This window comes from Agelaius phoeniceus, chromosome 5 (genome assembly GCF_051311805.1).
Source record: "Agelaius phoeniceus isolate bAgePho1 chromosome 5, bAgePho1.hap1, whole genome shotgun sequence".
In the NCBI taxonomy this organism is placed as follows: Eukaryota; Metazoa; Chordata; class Aves; order Passeriformes; family Icteridae; genus Agelaius; species Agelaius phoeniceus.
In genome coordinates this window covers 886,753-904,113 of record NC_135269.1, presented here as the reverse complement: position 1 = coordinate 904,113, position 17,361 = coordinate 886,753, and the positions used below count along the sequence as shown (strand labels likewise).

Sequence of the window (17,361 nt, the reverse complement as noted above, 5' to 3'; positions counted from 1 at the left end):
CAAAATTTCATATATTCCTAGATGGCTCGCTGAATTGCAGGAATACAGAGGCAGAGAAAAGGGGGGGGTAAGGAAGGAAGGGAAGGAAGTGAAGGGTGTTATTGTATAATTTGTCGTTTTTTTAACAATCTCAAGCCCTAAAAATAGGCACCCATCTTTAGAAAGTTCAGGATTGGGGCAGAGTGGGGAAGGATCCTGTGCTGATGTCTGAAAATGTTTCTAATGGAATTTGGCTTGCTTCAACAGAACACAATGATAGGTGTGTTTTATGTTGGGCTGGGAAAAGAAGGTAAGAATTTAATTATGAATATCTTTGTAAATAGACCATTTATCATCATGATGGATATAAAGCTGAAAACATGGCATAGCTGGCAAGCACATTCCTTAAGTGAATCTAACCTGAACTTAATAAAGAAATGCCAAACTAGCTGCTCTGCCAAGAGCCAGGCTCCAGTCAATCACCCTGCCAGGTGACACTGTGTTTAATGCTGGGACAATCCATCACCAGCAGTCCCAGCTGCTCCCAGCTCAGCAGAATCACAGGATTTACTGCACAACTGCCAGTGGCACAGGAGCTGCTGTTCTCAGAGCAGTGGGAGCTGCAGCCTGCATGGGGAAGGAGCAGGAAGGAGGGACAGACTGCCCAAAGAGGACTGGTGGCAGCTCCATAGGGTGCCCTGCTGCTGGGTTGGGCTGGGAATGTAGAAGTGAGGGGACAGAATTCCATGGCTGGCAGCAGTGCTGCCGGTTGTGCACAGTTTGGGAGCCTTCAGAGCATGACAGCTACTCGCTGAAAATCTGAAAGAGGTGGGATGGCTCTTCTCCCCTTTACAGCTTTTTGAATGAGAGTGTAGGGATGGCAGTTTTGATGTCTCAGTTAAGCTCAGAAACCTGCCTTGCCAAAAACCTCAGAAAATTACTGTTTGTTTTCTCAGGCATCTTTAATTTTAAAATGTGCACTTGCTCTCCGTTATCTATTCTGCCCTAACCACCGTGCTGTATTTATGTGGATTTGCTCTCTGACTAATTGAAAATGTTTGTGTACTCCTGGAAGTGAAGGAGATGTGAGTTTGTGGCAAGGGCATGTGTGAGGAGCTCGGAATACAAGCCCACAGCAAGGGCCATGTATTTTAGGTGTTTCTTTTCTCTAAGCATGTGTTCAGGCACTAGAGGTGCCCACACGCTTCTAGACAGAAATTCAAGAGTTAAAAATAAACTGGCACCACTGAGGAAGTTTGTATTTCCTATCACTGTGCAAGCTTCAGGGAATGTGAAATGCTATTTTCCTTTGGTCCTTTGCCTCCATGGGATGGCACACAGGTTATGGGATGGCACAGGGGTTATAGGGTGGCACACAGGTTATGGGGTGGCACACAGGCTATAGGATGGCACACAGGCCAGGGCAGGAGGCAGCTCAGGCTTCTGCAGAGCTCCTGGCTCCCCAGAGCCCCTGGCTCACCCAGAGGCAAGGCGGTGCCAATCAGCTGATTGGCAGCACGACTCCTCTCTGAGAGGCAGCGTCTGTTGGCTCCTGCAAAGTTCCTGCCAGCATTCTTAAACTCTAATTTGGGAAAGAAAATTGCAATCTGGCATATCCCTGCTGGAAGGGTGCCGACCCCTGCTCCAGGCTGGCAGAGCAGGGGGATGAGGCTCCCTCTGTTCAGGGCACCAGGAGAGCAGGGGGATGAGGCTCCCCTTGTTCAGGGCACCAGGGGGATGAGGCTCCCTCTGTTCAGAGCACCAGGGGGATGAGGCTCCCCTTGTTCAGGGCACCAGGAGAGCAGGGGGATGAGGCTCCCCTTGTTCAGGGCACCAGGGGGATGAGGCTCCCCTTGTTCAGGGCACCAGGGGGATGAGGCTCCCTCTGTTCAGGGCACCAGGGGGATGAGGCTCCCCTTGTTCAGAGCACCAGCAGTGGGATGTGAGCCTGGCTCCGCCGATTGCAGGGGGGGAAAGGAGCTGCCCATGTGGTGACAGTGAACAAATTGTCCCTGCCCATTGTTGCTGGATGAGGCACTAGGTAACCAGATTGATTTTATGATCCCTCACTGAGTGTTCAGGGCTGCTGCTTGAAAAAGACATCTTTTATCTGTCAGCCAGTAAATCTCACATGGAGCTGCAAACATGCTGGAGAGCTAGAGCTCAGCAATGCCATTTTTATGAATAGAAACATTTTCAGAATAGACACTCTCCTGAACACACAGTTGTTTTACAGGAATTAAAGAAGTCCTTATGGTGGAGGGATAAGCCAACTCTGGATAAAATAAGAACCAGTCTATACTTTGATCTGCTGTTTGAACAGAAGCATTTTGAAGAACTTAAAAAGTTCTGACTTTTGTTGGTCTTTTTGCCTTCCTCCTTTTGTCTTTCCAGGTTTACCTGTAAGCAAATAGCAATACAAAACAAGATAATAACAAGAGGCTTGTTTGCCCTATTATTGACATGAAATCTACCAAATTTGCAACAAATGGTTTTTCTGGTTTATCAACATTACTCAAGATCTTGGATATTTGACATGCATGTAAAGCAAAATGCTCTGGTGACCAAAATCCAAACAGCACCCCAAAGAACATGTCAGCTATAATGGCCACCACTGTGAGCCTCATCTCTTCAAAACAGCCATAAATCCCCAAGAAGGCAAACCAAGCATGAGGTTGATTTTTTAAATTTTTTTTTCTCAAAAAAACCTTGATTTTTAAATTTTTTTTTCTCAAATGAATGTTCGCAACATTTCCAGTTTACCCAGTGTTCCGTCCCTTGCCCCATCTCTGCCATTTCAGTAACAGATCATTGATGAGGGGACATCAGAGGAAGGTGCACAATGTAGCCCCACTGAATCCACTCCAGTCTCAACTTTTCTCTTGTTTTCTACATTCCTTGCTGAGTATTAGAGAAACCAATAACATACTAACAGTGGCTCAAAGAAAATAGCCTCTCAATGAGGGAAATTGTGGCTGTTGAAACAACAGTTTCACCAAAGGCCCATTGGTGAGTTTTTGTAGCAATTCTCTGCACTTATGCACTATTCTCTATTTTTAAAGTTCTGTAAAAAAGCTAACTAGTCTTGGAAGCCCCATAAAACAACTACTGGCTTTTTTTTTGGGGATTGGGATGCTTAGTGCTGGGGTTGACCTGAAAGGAGCTGGACCAACAGTGGCCTTGTGAACTGGGGAATTGCTGCCCTATGTCACCTGTTTGAACTACCAGACAGCTTATCCTTACTCAGTGATGCTTCTGTGACATGATGTGTAGGTTTTGGTGATGCACATTGAAATCAGAGTGTTCATGATGTAGTCACAACTGTTCAGAGATGACCAAGTGTCTCTGAAGTGTTGTTTGAGGGAGCCCTGGTAATCCCCCAGTGCTCAGCTCATGCACAGAGTGCTGCTCTCTGATGTTCTCTTGCCTCAGTGTGTTGTTCAACTGCACTGCAAGGGCCCTGTGATGAGTCCTGCACATATCCTGGTGTGGTTTGACAGTAAAACTTAACAAAAATTAACTTTTGCCTCTCCTTGAGCATTTGAGTGGCTTTGAGCAGACATTAAAGGTGTAGCACATGTTAATATTTTTCAGAATCAAAGATGCTAATTCCAAGAGATTGCTCAATACCAGATTCAAGCTCTGGAGTTTACATGTATTTGCAGCCTGTTTCCTGTCAGGGAGCTTTATTCCAACCACATCCATTTTCTTTACACAGGGAATATATTGTTCCCTTGAACTGGAGCTGCACTCAGGCTCAGATCTGCAAGTGTTTAATGTGAGCAGTGACAGAGCCTAAGTGCCTAAATGAAATCTTGTGATCCCAAGAACCTCCTCTTAGCTCCTGTCTGCCCTGATTGTGCTGAAACTTCCCAATTGTGAGAGATCCTTCACTTAAAATAAAGTGCACTCAGCAGAGCAGCTTTCTGGGCTGAAATGAGCAGCATTTGTGGCACTTATCTGCCTCAGAGATCTCTCTGGATCCAGGGATGGGGGGCTGCTCTGGGGGGCTGCCCTCTCCTCCTGCCACAGGGGGATAAAACTGTGATTCCCACTTTTGAGGAGAATGCTGGGGCTGGCTGGGCCTGTCGTGTTTTTAATGAAATTGTTGAAATTGGCCAGAAAGAATGAAAGAGTAATTTGGCTGCAGAAAGGTATTTCTCTTCTAGCTTAATGAATTAGATAATGAAACCCTTTTAATGCTTCATCCGTGGTCATTTTCATGTAAAAAGAAGGAACAGGCCATGGAAGGGAGTGTGGAAATGGGAGGGCCATCTACTCAGGTGTGTGTTTTATTTGCAGTGCTAGTCATTGTAAGTAAAACACACTTTTTGTGTTTTATCACTGTGTCATTGCCATTGTGCTACTTACATTTCCCACCAAAGTGTTTTTTGCACTTTGTACCAGTTTCTAGACAGACTCTAGGTCAGTAGTTGCAGCTTTAGCACCTGGTGGTTGGGATAAACATTTTTTTACCCCAAAAGCAGCAGCCTGATAATGTCCAAAGGGACAGGACAGGCTGGAGTTGTGTGGCCCAAGGAGAAGGAGCAGTGAATTCACACACCAGTGGGGGTAGGGTTCAAATTCTGTCCCCAGGCTCTTCAATGAGCTTCCTTCAGAGATCAGACTGCAAAATGCCTGAGACACCTAGCAGAGTGTATGGAGAGCCTACAGACAGACAGACAGGTGTATGGACAGCCCACAGACAGACAGACAGGGTGCTAGTGAGGTGTGGTCATGTATGAGGGCTGTGCTCCCACTCTCCTCTCCCTGAGGAAGGTGCTGGTGATGTTGGGTTTTATTTGCTGGGGGTATTGCAGGCTGTAGGGTGGGTTTCTTATGGGGGATGAAGCAGGGGTTATTGTCAGGGTGCCAGCAGGGCCTGGGCAGCAGCTTCACCAGAGGAAAATGGCTGATTTCTTCCTGCTCTGCATTTTCTGAGCAGCCTAACCATGGCTTTGCTTTCCACATCCTTTGAGATTAGTCTTTATTTCAGACAATGCTTTCAACACTAAAAGGGTCATAAAAATAGGCATTTCCCGAGAGCTTAGAAAGAAAAACTGTTAGTCTCCCATCCTTCTCCCTCCCCCAAATTATTTGATAATGGAATGGGAAGCTTTCCCATAATCTTTTGCTTGATTTTTGCTAATATGAACCTGTCAAAGATCGTGGCATTTCCTTACTGTGTGATGTGGAGCCAGCTGGAACCAAATAATCCACCCATGTTTTTCATCATCTTTGTATTCTGATAGGAGCTTCTGCTTAGCAGAAATGAGAAAATACCTGTTATTCCTTCCTTGCTGTCTTGGTGGCCACACTGAGGCTGTTTCCTCCTGGCTGAAGTCTGACTAAACCTCAATAAATGTCACCAGACCAAAAATAAAGGGTTTTCTGCCTGGAACCAACACTTTACTCCTATGGGAGTTCAAGAGGAAAGTAAATTAAGAAATGACACTTTCCTTTCCACTCAGTGTCCCAAATCAATATTTTCTGGGATGAGTAAGGAACATTCCTCCTTTGGCTTGAAGGTACAGAGGTTTGGGTCTGAAAAAACACCTTCCTTTATCCTTAACCTTCTTTTCTTACAGAAAGGAGAGCTTTCATGTGAGCTCCTGGACCTTAGAGAGAACATGAGTAATTTCTGCTGTTACATGAATTGTTCTCGTCTTAACAAAGGCCATCTAAAGGATGGGCAGTCAGTGCAAAAACAGCTCCTCAGCCCCTTGGTTTCCAGGCCTGATGCCCCTGCAGGAAAGAATCTCTCCCATTTCACTTTCCCATTTCCTCCTCCTCTCTCAGTCTATATTGCATCTGTTTTAACCATCAGGGTTCTGTATGTAACATCTCTCAAAGTCTAATCCATTGCTATGGACCCACCTAGTGACGGCTTTACAGATCCTTTATACTCATAAAGGCACTTATAAAAATCTTCTCATTATTTTTGTTAGGCTTGGGTGGTTTGGGTTTTGGGTTTTTGGGGGTTTTTTTGGTGTTTGAAGTATATCTCAGTACCCAAAATGAACACTTTGAATTCTTCCTTCAGCAAGAAGGCAGTGGTACTTAGGTGGTTACACGTGAATAAAAGCCTGAGTGCAAGGAGTGTGGTCACACTTGTCAGAAAATGACCACAAATTCCATGTAAAACACATCACAACATCACAGAATTGGCTATGGTCTGAGTGTGAGGAAGCTTTTGTTCACTGTATGGGAATGGAGGAGATCTGTCCACTCTGGAGTGATGCTGAGAGCCTGCCCAGGGCTCCTGGTCTGTGCTGGAGCCCACTCAGGGGATGCTCTCGGCCTGAAACTGCTCTGGACACACAAACTGCAAAGAATTAGCCACATGCTGTGGCTTTCAGAGATGATCTGCTGGATTGCTGTTTGTTCAGTGATACCTATGACATTTTTGGACAGCCAGAAACAGCTCAGCAGCACCTGGCTTCAGTGGCTGACGCTGAATATCTGAAAATGCTGGGCAGGTGCTCCTGGTTTGTGCAGAGGGTTTGTGTGGTCAGGATAATGAGGCAGAGGGGCACAGGACTGGCAGTTCATGTGATGTGGGATCCACTTCAGTGTATGTCAGGTGTCTGTTGCCTTTGGGATGCTCACAGAGTGGGGGTGAGCCTCCCTCCTGCTGTTCCTGCTAGTCCTGGACCTGAAAATCTGAGTAGTCCAACAAACTGCTCCTCAGAGGTTTGCTCACTGTTTGCTCCCCATGTGGTAAACCCCCTGTGTTATATTAATAACTGAATATTCACATATGAGCATTCACTGTGGTACACAGATCTAGTGTGTAACAACCTTTAAAAACAGAGTCCTAGAAATTTTTCATTGGCTATCCTGTGTTTTAGGGACAGGCTGCAGGTCCTGTAAGGACATTGGAGACAGTGGCAGAGATTGTGAACATTTACCAGTAATGAAACTGTGTTTGCAGGTAAATTTTTAGTGCAATGAGATATTTAATAAGGTTTATAAGAAATATGTCTTAATTTCTATTAAAAAAACCCCAACCTGTAAGGTTTTGATTAACAGAGAAATTCTTCCATCCTGCTTTTATATACTTTCTCTCATGCTTATGAAAATACTCAAGCCATGCACAGCAGCCACACAAAACTCTGCAGTCAGATTTGTAAATGCAAGCCATTGGATCATTTCTAAAAAACCCAGTATTTTTCTTATATTTACTAGTCCATGGTTGGATTAGTCCAGCCATGTCCCATGTGAGAATTTTGATAGTCCCAGTACTCTTCCATGGTACAAAATGTACATCTTGTGCAACCTCTGGTCCCAATTCCTGTGGCTCCCTCAATTCTGGAGAGCTGATGCCATTCCATATCACCTCTCACAGCAAGGACAGGCTCTGAGTTTCTAGATATCCTTGGTATCAATGCATGGTTAAAGTTCATTATCCCCTGAAGGCTCCCCAGGTCTGGAGTATGGACTGGGCTCCAAGCTGCTGGAAAACCTGATTTGAACAGCTCAGTATTAGAAGTGTGGCATTGGAATACATGTGGCTAAAAACTGGAGGACAACCGGACTTCTTTATTATTATTATTATTATTATTATTATTATTATTATTATTATTATTATAGCTAGAAGTGTGGGAAAACCCCATCCAAAACAAGCATCATGTCTTGGATCTATTGAAGTTACACAGAAGAAATTCAGGTGTTTTCTAAAAGGTTATCCACGTCGCATTTGTAAATATTTTTTCCCTCTGTACTGTAGCACATTAATAGTTCAGGTTTTCTTCCTTGCTGTTGTAACACAGAATAATAGGCAAAAAGGGTAACAGGTTTGCTGAAAAACCAAATTATTTCCTAGTCATACTCAATTGTATAAGGCTTAAGAGGGAAATCTAACCTGAAGCCATTCTTTTGCAATATTAAGGATTGGCTACTGTCAGAGAAAAAAGTGAAGGAAAAGCAGATGCTAAACTCATCAAATGAAGAGCAAGAGAGCAGTGGGAAAAGTTGGACATATCAAAATGTGCACCTGGAAATTAATGATGAGCTGAAATAGGGCTGCTAAATTAATATCTATTCTTTCCTTTTAATATTGGCTTCTAACCTGTAAGGTTGGAGAAAGCCATTTTTCTGCTTCTCTTTAATTGAACAGTAGAATTGATGCTGAGAATTACTCTAATGACTTTTCTTTCCTTACTTGATAAATTGGTTGAAGTGGTAATAAAAAATAAAATTAGGAGACATATAGATGAGTGTTGTGATACAATAGCTATCCATCAGCATAGCTTTTGTAGAGAAAAAAATAGGTATAAAGATAATTGCTTGAGCTTGTCAACAAATAATAAAATACAATCATTAGATTTTTTTTCTCTTTAATGGCAGTTTTTGAAAAAGACCTTAACAAGGTGCTTGAATAGATTGACTTCTATATGAGGAAAAAGCTATGAGACTTTTTAGAGAAAAGATAAATACTAAAAATAGAAGTTTATTAAATAAAAGAAAGGGAGATCGGGTCCTTTTTTATTTTTTCAGTTATAAGAACAAGTCAGTCAATTACAAACACACAAAATAGGAAACAGTCTTTTATGTAACTTGTAATTTACTTCTGGCTCAGAAGTAACATGTATTTGGATTTATATACTTTTATGAAGTAGTAAAGCAGTTAAAGCATTCAGCAGGAGATGAGGGACAGGAATAAGTTTCCCCCCTCCTTACAGAATACTTGTCCAGCCTGGGCCCCCTTGTTTGAAATACCCAGGAGATAAAATAATGCACACCTGACCCTTACTGTGATCAGGCTGCACTTTGTGTCTGAGGCAGAGTCCTCACTTCAATTCAGTGGGCATTTTTCAAACTAACATAAGAAAAAATTGCTTTTATTAAGTGATGTACATTTTTTTTTTTCATGCAATGAAACACAAATCCTGGCAAAGTCATGTTTTGGTGGCCCTGTGTGTCACGGCCCACAAATCACCCTAAAAGCTGTGATCTTTTTACAGATTATAGGCACAAGGCTCTGTGTGGCTGCTTCTGTGCCAAATGCCTGTCCTGGCTGCACACAGCATGTTTTAACTTTAACTACAATATTGGGACCCTTCTGAAAAATTTATGGCAAGTTGTAAAATAAATGAAAAAGCCAAGGCCATTTAAAAAACAAAAAAAACCCCAAAAAAATGAAGAAGAAGAAAGTAGCTCTCTCCTTCTCCTTTTATTTTCACCCAATTTGCACTTCTGGAAACACCTGCTGCCAATCTGGGGCTGGCTCAGACTTCCTTAAGAGAACAAGTTTCACCTGTGCCATTCTCTCTGGTGAAACCCCTGCCCAGAGGCTGAACCACATTGCTCCCAAAAAGGGCAGCAGCCACAACTGCAGGGAAATGGGTGACAGGAATGATCCACTGGGGGCAAATGTTAAAAAGGTAAGTACAAATGGGATTTCATTTCTTGAAAAAGTGTTCAAAGACTGTCTCATAGCTGATGTGGTGACATTTCTGCATTTTGATGTTTTTCTCTGTATGGCTCAGACTGTTAGCATTCAGAAGCTGTCTAATTTATTTTATTTTATTTATTGGATGGGGTCAGGCACTTTGTAAATTATGGGCTGCATTCTCAGTGAATCAAAATATTTAGGTTGCTTGTGTGCTTCAGTCCTTGGCATCATGTCACTAATTATTTTAACACAGCTCTGAAATAATGACAAAAAGAAAATGCATCAAAAAGAAAGAGAAATTAAACTTTGTACAACAAAACAAAGCCACATTAGAAATAGAAAATGTTATTGAAAGCAAAAAGTGGGTGACCAAATGTGCAGTCTGGATTCAGTACAATGTTACATGGCAAGAGAAGAGACACTCAGCTCTGGATCTTCTCCAGGCAGAGGAAAATTTATGACATAAATTTTCTTTGATAAACATTCCTGAGAAACTTCTTTGTATTTTTATCTTAATGAATGTCTGTTTGTCTCAGCCCAGTGGTCTTTTTTTTTTTTTTCTCTGTTTTTATATTCTTTTATATCTCCTTTCTGATTCTTTTATATTCTGAATATACCTCAATGGCAAGTGTTGAAGATCTGTCTTAGCAGCTAATTGGTACTAGAAAGCAGTCAGCCCTGGGCCTGGGCTGCATTAGGGCTTCTGGAGAGGGTCCCCAGATATTCTGATTTTCCCATATTTATGCTTCAGGACTCTGTGGCAGTATTTTCCCTGTTTTTCCCTGCACAAGGTACAGAAGCATTCCCAGAGGCCTTTAGCATTCTGCCCTGGCAATGTTTCTGTCCCAGGTAATGAGAGATGAGGAGCAAGAGTTAAGCCTCCATAGAAAGAGCAATAACAAGCCATTGCTCTGCTTTATACCATACTTAGGTATTTATTTCTCTGTAATAGTGGCTGAATTGAAGTCTGTGTGCTGAAAGTAGGAGTTTAGAATCTTGCTCTTACACAGAAGTGGAAAATCACTTATGAAACTTCATCAGAGCCCCGTTAAAATAAATTAAGGGTTACATATGCTTTTGTAACTTTATAAGTGAGCTGTAACTCCACATATTCATTGATTGCTGATCTCTGCTCAAGGTGTAAGATAGCAATGTGTTTTATATCTCCTTCCCTTGCATTTAATGGCATTAGAATCACTGCTTAATTTAGAGTTTGATCTTCACAAGGACTCGTATAACAAGTTAAATATCAATTGACTGCATTTAATAAACACTGATTTGTATTTATCTTATCACAGACTGTATACATAATGTAGGGGTCTCATGCATGGCATACTAGAAAGGAACATAGTTCCAAATATGTTCTGAATTTGACATTTTGGTATTTCTATTTAGGAAACATTTTCTAGATAGCAGTTACACGAGTCCTTATGATAATACAGAGTAAAAGAGAATAGAATAGATGAAGAGTTTACAGAAGGTAGGAATGGTACCTCTTTTTGTGTTCTAATTGTAATTGCAGTCAAAACTGGTTCAGACAGAGGATATTTCTTAGAAAAGGCCTAATTCTTCACTGTTCCTCCAGTAAAAAGTGAATACCTAATGGTCATATTATTTGAAAGAACTTTATATTGCTACTTTTTTTAATCCAGTGAAGGGAGGGCAACCATGAATTAAACTCAGCTTGAGTCATGCACACCTGCAAAGAGTTCAATCTGGTTAGCTCAGGGTGGCTGCAGCTCTGTGCTAAAAGTGTCACAAGTGACTGCAGTGGCACTCCAGGGAAACCACTTCTAGTAAGGGAAGCAGACAGTCAGTGTGTGTGTGGGTGTGGAGAATCTGGATGGCAAACACCACAGCAAACCTCATGACCACAAGGGGAAGGCTGGAATGCCTTCACAAAACACATTTCTTGGTGATGTGGACTGTTCCAAAAACAGCCTTGCACTTCTGGTTGCATGTTGCTTGATGATCCATGGAAGCAAAGCTGTTTGCTTCAAACCCAGAGCCCTTGGTGTACAAGTTAGAGCAGAGCAGAGTGGAAAAAGCAGTGGGATTAGAAATAGAGACAAAATGTGATGACTAACCTTGTGCAGTGGATCAGTCACAAAAGGGACAGAATTGTTGTTGTGGGAGTGATGAGGATGTGGTGGGATCAGCACTGTGAGAGCCATGAGCAGGGAGATCTCAAATTCAGTGCATTGGGAATCAGCTCCACGATTATTATCTACCATTGCAAATGGAATCAGCTCCACAATTACTATCCACCATTGCAAATAGACCAGAGTTGTGGGTTTAGGATACTCAGGCTCATCATCTACCATTGCAAATATACCAAAGTTGGGTTTAGGATACTCAGGCTCATTATCCACCATTGCAATAGACTGAAGTTTGGTTTAGGATGCTCAGGCTCTTTGTCTACCATTGCAAATAGACCAAAGTTGTGGGTTTGGGATACTCAGGTTCATCATCTACCATTGCAAACAGACCAAAGTTGTGGGTTTGGGATACTCAGATTCATCATCTACCACTGAAAATAGACCAAAGTTGTGGGTTTGGGATACTCAGGCTCAGCAGCTGATGTTGCCTGTTAGGTGTTGATGCCAACCAGCGCCTGCTCTGCACAAGCACCAGGAGAAGGGATCATTCCCTTGGCTGGGGGTCTCTCTGTGTGCATGTTGGGTGTGGTGGCACTGCCACCCTCGCAGCAGGCTGTGGGAATGCCACTGAGGGAGAAGGTCCCTGCTGGCACTGAGGGCTGGACAGTGTGAACAGCCCTGTCCCTGCTCACAGGAGCCATCTCTGTGAGCAGGAAGGAGGAGATGGAGCAGGGACACCAGCCCCAGGTGAGGCTGGGGGCTTTGGGCAGCATGGGATGTTCCATGCCAGATAGCTGCACTGGAAAAAGCACATTTAAAAAAACTCAGAGCAATGGGTTCCTATTTTAGTAACATTGCATGTTCAGAACCTTAATGAGTAACTGTAAATTTGAAATCCAGTTATTTTCTTAAATAATTTCAATCACAGTTCCTCTCTGTGGGTATGCTCTTTATTTTTGTGACTAATTTTTTTATGGTCCTGGTTTTGTTTAATTTTTTTTTTTCAAAGTGTTTCTGTGCAAACCAAGGATACTAAGACAAATAGTAAAGAGACCTTTTATACAGAAATAATAAAAAAATAATAACCCCCAAAACAGAGAGGGATAAGAGAGTGAGAGACCAACACAAAACACAAAACCAGGATTGTGCCACGTCACAAATATTTCTCAGTTCTACAATTAAAAGTTACTTATTGCTAAAATAGACGTGCAATTTAATTTTCAATGTGTTTACGTGTACTATTTTAATTTCTGAAAATCCCTACTTATATTACAGTTTGAAAATATATTAATGTTGAGATTCCTTTACCCTGGCCAATTCTGAGTGCACAGGATAAAAGAGTGAGTTTCAGCCTCCTTTAAAAAAGAAATAGGGACTTTATTGTAATATTCAGGGAAGTTTGAATTTAGATGAAGGTTCAGATTTCTTTTTAAGGGTAGCATCAGTCCCTTTTTACAGGGAGGGTTGCAGATGGTAGGGCCTTGCTAAAAGTGCAAGTGAATAACTGATAAATGAGGGCTTCCCACTTACAAATGAGATGGTTTTACTTTTCCTTGAAGAAATGCAGTAAATTGAAAAACTCTAAATAGCACAGAAATTTCAGTCCTCCAGACCGCCTTCTCCTTCTCAGATTTTGCTATACTATATTCAGCATTCAGTTTTGCCAACACTGAACATGCCTGATGTGGCATTTACATTCTTTAAAAAAGGCATAGATTAGTTTTATTTCTAAGAGTTAACTTCTCCTCTTGACACATGTACTTAATTCCCATTAATGGAAATGGCAGCTAGGCATGCACACTGGAAGGAAAAATCTGTTCCTAAGCATATGATCCAAACTGCATTGTAGCTAAACATTTCCATGCTCTGAAGTAAGCACTCATTATTTGCAAGATATTTTTCATAATAAATGCATCAGCCCCGCTCCATTCTCCCTCCACTCTCCCCTAGTGTGTTGCAAACACCCTTTCTTAGGAGTCTTACAGATTCATTCTTAATGCTGCAGTTGTTTGGAGTGTGTGCCTAAAAAAGAAAATCCATTTAGGATCTTCAGAGTTTTGCATATTTGCTGTGAGAATTTTCCAGTAAATCATTCTGTGGAACATCTTACATTGCCTTGGACTTCGTAGGTCTCTGTTATTAAAACCTACAGTGGAAATAACAAAACCCAAAAAGCTCTTCTTTCCCCCCCTCAGATCCTCCTTTGCTTACAGTATTGCAGTATATGCCAAAGGCACTAGACAGAAGTGATATAATTTAAGGATTTGAAAAAAAAAATGTTTCCTTTAAGGTTTTCCTTCTTCCAGTATGCTTGTGTAAAGACTTGAGGATTCTGCCTGTGCAGTATTCCAGAGTTACAGGATTTCTAACTTGAGCTGGGTGGATAATTGATTTTTTGGTTCACTTCTTGAATTGGAGAACCACAATAGCAAAAAAAAAAAATCAGTTAAGCACAAAAATTCTTATAGGAGTTTATGATTTCAGTCGTGTCCCCTCATCCAAATGAAAATCAGAGCTTTTTTTTTTTTTTTAGCTCAACCCAAATTGTCCTCTTTTACTGGGCCTTTTTTGTTTGGGTACCCCTTAAAGGAAGCAAAGCAAGAGAAATGCAGATTCACTGAATTGCTAGGGGAGTAGTAAGAGGGTTTTCATTTTTGTCATCAGTTAAAGACATCTGAACTTGTCTGAAATCTCAGTTTGAGAAGAAAGAACTGTGAGCATTAAATGTGGATGCTGGAGGTTGCACGTGGGTTTTGTAACTACCACCCACTCAGTAAAAAGGGCCAGCAGAGCTTCCTATTTGTAGTCAAAAGTTTCAGAACAAGATAAAATTTCTTATGTTAAAAACTGGAGATGCAGTTGCATGTTATGTACATTTTCTTCTTTCTTTGTGGTTATTTATCCAAATTTCTCAGTTTTTCCACTCTCTGATGTGCGAGCACACTCTGTGACATGTCCTGGCAATTTCTAAAAAAGCAAGCTAAAAGTCAATATGAAATGATTTTCAGAAGGGTTTCGAGATTCCCTCAAACCACTTAACTTGCCTTTTCTCCATCTTGCAATTGCAGTTGAACTTCTTATGAGAAAGTAATTTCATCAGAAAGTCTATACTTAACTGTCTATATTGCAGTAATATATATATTATCCATATAATCCAGTATAGGACAAGGATACCATAATACAGAATTACTACAACAGCAACAGTAAGCTGGTTTTTTTTCTCCTCTTTGGACACCACTCTGTTTCCCCCCAGTTATCTGGGAGTGGGAGCTCAGTAGCTGCAGAAAACATGAAATGAAGGTAATGGGGAAGAAGGTACCTGAGCACAAAATTTATTGGGCTAGGAGTAATTGTAAACTAGGTTAAGTAAAAAAAGAGTTCATGTCAGAAGCATTCAGGGGAGAGATCTCTATTTCCTTTCCTACTTCCGTTTCCTGTCCCTTTCTCAGCTGTCCCTTTTGCTCAGTTATCTTAGTTTTCTCTCCCATACTTTTATTTTTCTTGTTTCCTCCTGGTTCTTTCTACTTCTTCCTTGTCTAGCCCATGTCTCCTTCTCTAACTCCTGATGCTGATGGTGGCCGCTTTGGTTTATAATCATCTTAGCTGAGAGCCAGCAAACCAGGAGCCCCAGTGTGCTGGGAATAATACCAGCTTGGGGAGGTGTGTGATCCTTGTCCTGCAACAGCTCAGGTGGGAAATGATATGGGAAAGGGGTAAATACAGAACAGACGAAGGACATGGTGGGAGAAGGGCAGTTGTGGAGAGGAGCTGGTAGAAGGATGTGAGGTTAGAGCTGAATGGAGCTAAGATGCAGAGTATGGTTCTACCCAAATGCTTGAGATTTATCCTTCTTTTAATAAAAGGTGGTCCTCATTTTCTTCCAGATGTGGCTTCTGTGTAGCTTCACTCTGTGAACCCCTCCCAGGGCCAGGTGTGAGGGGAGGCAATAGAAGCAGGGGAAGCAAAGCAAGGGCTGGGACAGAAGGAGCAGCATTTATGGATGGGCAGTGGTGCATCAAGGGGAAAATGAAACACCAAGAAGAGGGGCCCTACAGAGTGGGAATACAGAAATGAAGCATGTTTTAAACAAAGCAGTAAAAGTAAAAAAATCTGCGGGGAAAAAAGCTCAAATACACATATATATTAAAAAATGTATATGTCTGTTTCAGCAGCATAAGGGCTGTTGTTGACTGTGAGGCATGTGGGGTCTTTGTTTTTCATCCTTTTGCTGGAGTTGGCTAACTGTGTCAACTTGGGCAAGCTACTAAGCCTGCCTGCATCTCAGTTTCCTTATTTGAGGCCAAATTCTCTTACTAAGTAGCCTCCTACTCCACACAGAGATTTGCTGATTTGAATGGAGCCCCTGCAGAGTGAGATACTTTTCAATACAAATAAAGTTTTGGAATCGGCCCTAATTATATTTATTACCTGCAGAGGAGTAATGTGATACTTAACATGGTTTGAGACCCTCAGATGAAAGAGAAAGAATTTGGAATTGTTCTTTTTAATCATCTGCTGCCTTTTCAAAGTCTACTCCGTGGCTGTCCTAAAAGGGATAGCCACTAAAAAAGAAATTAAAAAAATCTGTGTAGACATGAACAGGTTTGTCAGGCTCACACGAATGGACCTCTGTGGAAAATATTATTTGCTGGGGGCTGCTGAAGGGGGGGAGCCAGGAGGTCTCGGTGATGCCAGGAGCTGGCAGGTTGTGCTGGTGGGGAAGGCAGGCTGGAGGTGCCTCTGCTCATCTCCTTTGTGCCTGGGCAAAGTTGCGTGCCGGGGCCGGGCCGGGCGCTCCCGATGGATGCTGATGAGCACGACTTGGGAGTGGGATTGCTCCTGGTGATTAAAGGAGCAGCCCCGGCTCCCAGCTGGCAACGCCTTTATACCAGCGCTGGGCTGGCCGGCCTCCGCATGAGCCTGCTGCTTTCTAACATGTGCACCGAGCAGCAAATTAAACAGTGGAGCTGTTGGATATTAAAAATAATCAGCTTTTCTATTTTGGCGTTTTTCTTAAGCCAGCGGGCATGAAAATGTTGAAAGTTTTATGGATGCGCCGTGCAAAATATGTGTGTATATTTCAAAAAGTAAACTTGCAGTCTCCGTGCCACTGGGAGGCAGGGATGAGAGGGGTGGCAATGGACCTAATCAAACTGCTGTGGGGTCAAAACCACGTGGGTTTGTAAGGCCCTTAATGTTGTCCAGCTGCAGATGAAAGCGGCGGGAGGGGGGAAAGAGAGAAAAGAATGAGGGCAGGGGAACTGGAAAGAATGGGGTATAGATACGTGCTCCTGCGTGGGTGTGCGCGCACGTGTGTGCGAAAGAACAGGGCGCCCAATTTTTTCCTCTATTTTTTTCTTTCCTTTCCCCTCCCGGCCCTTGCGGGGAGTTGAGTGCCAGGCCGGGGCCGGGCCGGGCCGGCTGTTGCGGCGTTGTGCGGGCAGGGCAGCCACACAAACAGGGGAACAACCCTCGGGAGTTTCCCCGTTCGCTGCCCCGCTCCCCGGGAGCGCCGTGCCCGCCCAGCGCGCAGGGATGCGCCGTGCCCGGCCGGGATGCGGGGGCTGCCGGGGGCTCCGGGGCCCGATCCCCATCCCTGCCTGCCTTGCTGGCCCGGCAGATTTCCATCGGGATAACTGGAGTGCGGCGGAGGCTGCGCTCCGCCAGGCAGCCCAGGGGCTCCGCGCCTCGTCCACCTTGTTATCAGCGATTGTCTGGGCAGGGGAATGGCAGGGAGCGCGACCCAGGGGCTTTACTGCTCGCCTGGAGAGTTGGGGGAATAAAAGGGGGTGTGATTAAACGAGAAAAGCCCCAGCAGATGAACGGAAAGTTTATTTTTGTTGTTGTTTGAACATCGGTGTGTGTGCGTTCGTGTGCGCGCCCGCT

At 43.1% G+C, this 17,361-nt stretch overlaps 1 protein-coding gene across 16 annotated transcripts in view; it reads left to right on the top strand.

Annotated features, from left to right (window-relative positions):
• SOX5 (SRY-box transcription factor 5) overlaps positions 1-17,361 on the top strand; it is a 609,841-nt gene that overhangs the window by 312,765 nt on the left and 279,715 nt on the right. The gene's annotated exons all lie outside the window — the stretch shown is intronic.